Source organism: Cydia splendana, chromosome Z (assembly GCF_910591565.1).
Source record: "Cydia splendana chromosome Z, ilCydSple1.2, whole genome shotgun sequence".
NCBI lineage: Eukaryota > Metazoa > Arthropoda > Insecta > Lepidoptera > Tortricidae > Cydia > Cydia splendana.
Genome location: NC_085987.1, coordinates 12,341,791 through 12,347,859, shown reverse-complemented (window position 1 = coordinate 12,347,859; position 6,069 = coordinate 12,341,791). Strand labels below are relative to the sequence as shown.

At 36.9% G+C, this 6,069-nt stretch overlaps 1 protein-coding gene across 1 annotated transcript in view; it reads right to left on the bottom strand.

Moving 5' to 3' along the window:
* The window catches only part of LOC134804657 (S-formylglutathione hydrolase), a 352,602-nt gene that overhangs the window by 104,544 nt on the left and 241,989 nt on the right, over window positions 1-6,069 (bottom strand). The window lies entirely within an intron of this gene.

The window sequence follows — 6,069 nt, the reverse complement described above, 5'->3', positions numbered from 1 at the left end:
CTTGATTTTGACATTTCATTTGCTTTAACAGGTATCGACGTAAAAGTACATATCTGAAAATCTATTTCAGATATACCTACCTATACAAAGCCTTGGGTTTTAAGGCTACTGCTACAAAAATAATGTATTCCAATTTAAAATGGAGCTATAGTAATACGCATAATAAAAAAAAAAAAAACGATCCAACAATCTTCCAAAATCACCTTTGTATGAAAACCCCTCTCACCCCAAATACGAGGCACTAAGGGGTGAGGTGGGTTTTCCTCTTTATCGTCAAAGTTTTGAAATGGAACTACCCAAAATAAAATAAAAACTAAAATACAAACGTCCGGAACACTTATTATATAGGTACACCATTCATGGTTGAGGGTGGAAGCCCTAAACGACGGCGTTGCATGAACAAAAGATTTCCTTTGGCAGGATTGGTCCTTAAGACCCAAGGATGGATTTAAGAAGTGGAGCCACCGAGATTTTTGATGTAAAAAAATTTTTTAGGGGGGGGGGGGGCTCTCTCAACTTTATCTTGATATCTATATCATTCTAGTTACTAGGCCAAGTTTGGTATCGTTTTCGTATAAATCGGGGATGCCGAATTCATTTATGATATCATTCCGGCACCATTCCGAAGTAAAAACACATAAAATATGAAAAATATACTTTTTTTAAATTCCTGTTCACGTTTAAACTGCTGAACCAATTTAGTTGAAATTTGGTATAGAGATGGTTTGAGTCCCAGGGAAGAACATAGGATACTTTTAATGACAAAAATAATCCCTAAAGGGTGTAAAAAGGGTGGTGGAAATTTGTCTGTGGATTCAATAACGGCTGAACCGATTTAGATAAAATTTGGTATAGAGATACTTTGAGTCCTGGGGAAGAATATAGGATAGTTTTTATTCCAAAAAAAAATCCCTTAAAAATGAAAGGCAAGGTGTAGGATTGTATGGGAAATCAATAAACGCTGAACCGATTTGGATGAAATCTATGTCTACATCTTTGATTTAGTTAAAAATGATACTAAACTTGACTTAGAACCTAAACTTAAAGAATTATTAACCTCAGACGTCGCAGACGCTTAAAAACCCCCGCACCTCCCACCTGCATGAAAAATCTGGGTGGCTCCACTTCTTAAATCCATCCTTGGGTCCTAAGGACCAATCCTGCCAAAGGAAATCTCTTGTTCATGCAACGCCGTGGTTGACCTTTTTATGCTCTGAGCACACTCAACTATCAGTTTTCATATGTAAAAATAAAATGTTATCGAGGTTTGAATTTCAGTTTTGACCCTACTCACCCCATTTTACGGTACTTATATAATAATAATTATTAAAGCTACTACATTAAAACAAAGAAATTTTTGACTGAGCACTTAGGTATTTTTTTATTTTTTTTTTATTTATTGAGAAAACCAAACAGTCATATAAACATATCAAAAATACAATACAAGATGTACTGCAACAAAAGATACAATAAAAAAGACCTGGAGGTTCATAAATTATAAATTATGTTAACTGTGTAAGTACAATTATAACTACTGCATATTAATAAAAATATTGGTAAAAGGCCAGACGGCTTGACTTTGGTGCCGTGGCAGAGGGGTAAATGCCTGCTATGGGACGCTACGTGCGTTAGCACTTTCGCGGCCTCACACCTCGGCCGAACTGTGCGGGCGGCTGGTGCCGCCGCGGATTTTGCCGCGGCCAAGAAGCTGGAGAAATATGCGAACCTGGCCGGAAATTATTATTTTGTGCCCCTTGCGTTTGAGACAACCGGGTGCTGGGGGTCGGAGGCTACTGCCTTTATTAGGGAAGTGGGACGTCGAATGAGGGAGAAGGGATCTGACGCCCGCGCGGGTTCGTACCTGGTGCAAAGGTTGTCCATCGCCATTCAACGCGGTAACGCGGCTAGTGTGATGGGTACCTTTGCGCCAGGGACAACTCGGGGGGGACTTTTTGACTAAAGCTAGTCTTAAGTTTTAGTTTTAGTTTTTTTTTTTTTATATATATATATATATTGTTGTATTGACGATTATTGAATAAAATATAAGGCTATAATGAATTAGATAAGAAAAAAAATATATATATATAAACATGAGAAATCCATAGATTTATCGATATTAATACCAGATAGAAAAAACTGCTATCAGTACTTAGGTACTAAAACAACTTACGTTTAACTATGGTTTTTAGACTAGATATCGAATTTTGAAAGCAATCTATTTCGGAGAGATGTTTATTATAGTAACTAGGAACCCGTCTGAAAAAGGTATGCCTGGAATAGTTCTTGACAGAAAAACTAATATGAAACAGCGATCGAGGGCGTAAGGGGTGATGCGGACAACTGAAAGTAACTAATCTTAGGAGATTAGGACAATTAATAATATTTTTAAGAATTTTAAACAAAAACATAACGTCCAAGTATATCCTACGGTTAAAAAGGGAAGGTACACGAAAATGTTTTGCGGCCAAGGTAGAATTTACAAAATAAGTGCCTGTTCTATAACTTAACGATTTTAAGAAAATGTTTTGAATTCTCTCCAAACGGTCAATATGGACTTGATACTGAGGTGTCCAAATTACAGTCCCGAATTCGAGGATACTCCTAACAAAAGAATAAAATAATAATTTATAAGTACTTGGCCGCTTGAACGGTTGTCCGACACGAAGAATCATTCCTAACCTTTTATATGCACGTTTACATAAGTTATCAATATGCTCGTTAAAGTTTAGTTGCGAGTCCATAGTGACACCTAAGTCTTTACTGGAAGAGACTCGTGCTATGTTATTACCAGATAAATTATAATTATATACTATCGGATTGTGTTTTCGATTAAAACTTATAACAAAACATTTTTCTGTGTTTAAAAACAAATGATTATTAGAGCAATATTGGACAAAATTATCTAGATCTTTTTGCAACAATAGGCAGTCCGCTTCCGAAGACACAGCTTTATAAATCTATGTGTCATCGGCGTATATAAGGTGTTCAGAGCTACGGAAACAGGCCGCCATATCATTGATATATAAGATAAAGAATAAAGGACCAAGGTGCGACCCCTGAGGTACTCCAGAGGGGATGGGGAGAAAACGAGATGTATAACCTTTTAAGGCCACAGCTTGGCTACGATTAGACAGATAAGATTTAATCCACCTCAGGAGGTCACCGTGTATACCGAGGTCGAGTAGTTTCATGATCAAATTATTATGATTAATTTTATCAAAACACTTCGAAAAATCGGTATACACGGCATCCACCTGGCTACCAGAGGCTAACTTGTTAATAATAAAATCAGAAAAGGTAAGTAAATTCGTTTCAACACTTCTACCTTGGCAAAAACCATGTTGACTGGGCGCGATATGTTGGCAAAAAGCAGCTGCAATTTTGTTATAAACTATTTTTTCCAAGATTTTTGCGAAAATATTTAATTTACTAATTGGCCTATAGTTTGTCACTACACTGAGAGAAAAATCACCACCAGGAATTAATAAACAGTTCTGTACTGGGGGAAAAAATGAAGTTTTAGTAGTAATCATGGAAGTTTCACTATTTCTGTAAAATTTATTTATTTCTACAAACAGCTCAGTAATACTAAATCTAATTTCAGCAAACAGACTTTAGTAAATGGAGCATTAAACAAAGTTCAGTATTTGTTACAATCCATTTTTATTACTACTAAAATTCTCCGATTTTTACTAGTAAAGTTTGTGATTTTTGGAAAAAAGCATCTGTGATTTCAAGTTATGATTTTAGTAAATGTCTCACTTACATAGTTTTGTAATATCTAAAAAACGAGTTCGCGGGAATAACATTACCCCATTTAAAATAACAATTCAGTTGTTACTATAGCGACATTACAAAGTTTACTGGTATTTAGTAGATAGACTTGTTGTGTTTATGTTCATTGTTGTACAGTCACCTGCAATAATATGTAACACAACGAAGGCAGCAAAAATATCTGACACGATCTTATTTGTAGAGCCATAAGAGCGAGTCACATATTTTTGCGGCCTTCGAAGAGTAACATATTTATGCAGGTGACTGTACCAATCACTAAACGAGTTTTGTAATACCAACACAGCTACTTGCTACGTTCATTTGGTTAGAGTTAGTATTGTGTCGGATGTCGGGCGGGCGTGTCTCGTGTCTTCTTTGTTTAAAACATACTTAAGTTAAATAATAAATTTAGGATATATTGTGGGCCATGGACATATTAACCCGCGACCTACTGTGTAGTTGGGGTCTACAGGAATATATTGTTCTGCAACTTCGAGCTAGCTGTTGTTATTCTAGTGATAATGACATCAAAGGTAAATCTAAACTGTTTGCAATTCCAACCTCCCTAGCACAGGTGCGCCGCGAGAGCATGTTGCGCGCGTAATAACTACTAGTCTCTTTCTGACTGTATGAATAAGAAAGGAATGGGTAGAATATCTCGACAGGCTTTTATAGTGCCTCTTTAGTACAGAGATATACTACCAAATGCTTTTTTATTCATACAGACAGAAATAGAGACGGGTAGCTACCACGCGCGCCACATGCTCTCGCGGCGCCCGTTTGCTAGGGGCGGAGGAATTGCAAACAGTTTAGTTTTTGCCTGTGACGTCATTATCTCTAGAATAACAACAGCTAGCTTGGAATCGCAGTACAGTTTAGTAAAACCTATGACGTCATCGTCTCCGATATTGCTAAAGCACGCTTAGAATTAAAAAACGGTTAGTTTTCACCCATGACGTCATCACCTCCGATATTGCTAAAGCACCTCTCGGAATAACAAAACCAAATTTCTGAAATTACTCTAGCATACTTCAAATTACAAATATAGAAGTTGTATTTCCTACTAAATGGAAATTGCAAAAGTCAATTTGTTCCTATTAGTTGACTCTCCTTGTCCCCGGATTAAGTTTTATTTTTGTAATTCTAAGTGTGTTTTTGTTAGTTTTTTCTCTCAGTGTAGGTGAGCATCCCCGCTTTTGTAAATAGGCGTAATCAGAGCTTTTTTTCCATACCATTGAGAAATGACCACCTGACAATGATTTTTTATAAATCTGAGTTAGAGGTGCTGCTAACTCTTGGGCACACATAATAATGAAATAAGGATGGATCATGTCGGTACCACTACCCTTCCCAGCATTTACTCTCTTCAAAAACCCATAAACACAGTCCTCTGTGACATCTATACTACTAAGATCTATGAGTGCGTTTTCAGGTACTGGTAGGCAGTCGGGAGAACCGAAATGATCAGGAACAAAAACTGAGTTGAAAAAGTCATTGAAGTAATTACTTATAGTGAGACCATCCTTGGATGTATCATGAAGGTAAGACATTTGATCGGGTACAAGATTACTTGGAAATTTAGATTTCATAAAAGACCAAAAATATGATGGATTACTGTGAATTTTGTCCTCGGTTAGCGAAATATATTTTTTATAACACTCAGTAGCCATCTTATGCTCCCTGGATCTTAAGAGCGCGAACTCCGCTTTATCAAGGGGATTTCTATTAGGGATGTACCGACTAGTCGCCGACTAGTCGGGAAAGCCGACTATCCGGCCACATTTGTAGTCGGCGATTAGTCGGCGACTAGTCGGCAAAAATGGCCGATTAGTCGGCACTTTATTAGTGAAAGAAAAACAGAAAAAAATAAATCAACAGTCAATATTTACCATATGTTTTATGTCTATTTTACTAAAATACCTATTCAGGCTGCAAACGAAAACTTTTGTTCATATAATTGACCGTTTAATCGTTATCGTATGTTGGTGGGCTGGTGTTTTCCTCTACAGGTCGAACTCACCTGATTCTCATGTAATTTCATGGGCAAGTTCGATAGTAAAATAATTTTATTATTATTCCGTTTTTGTTTTTTTTAATGGTGGAGCCATGGGGAACTATTAATGTTATTGCAAAATTTAGAGACAGACAGGGCATATTGCTCGTAAAGACGCTGACCACAGGAGATAGGTTCTTAACTGGCGACTACGTACCTACGGAAAATATAGCCTTGAAAATACTCCTACAATCTGTACTGACGGTCTGCTCAGGATCGCAAAAAAACAGAAATTGAAACGA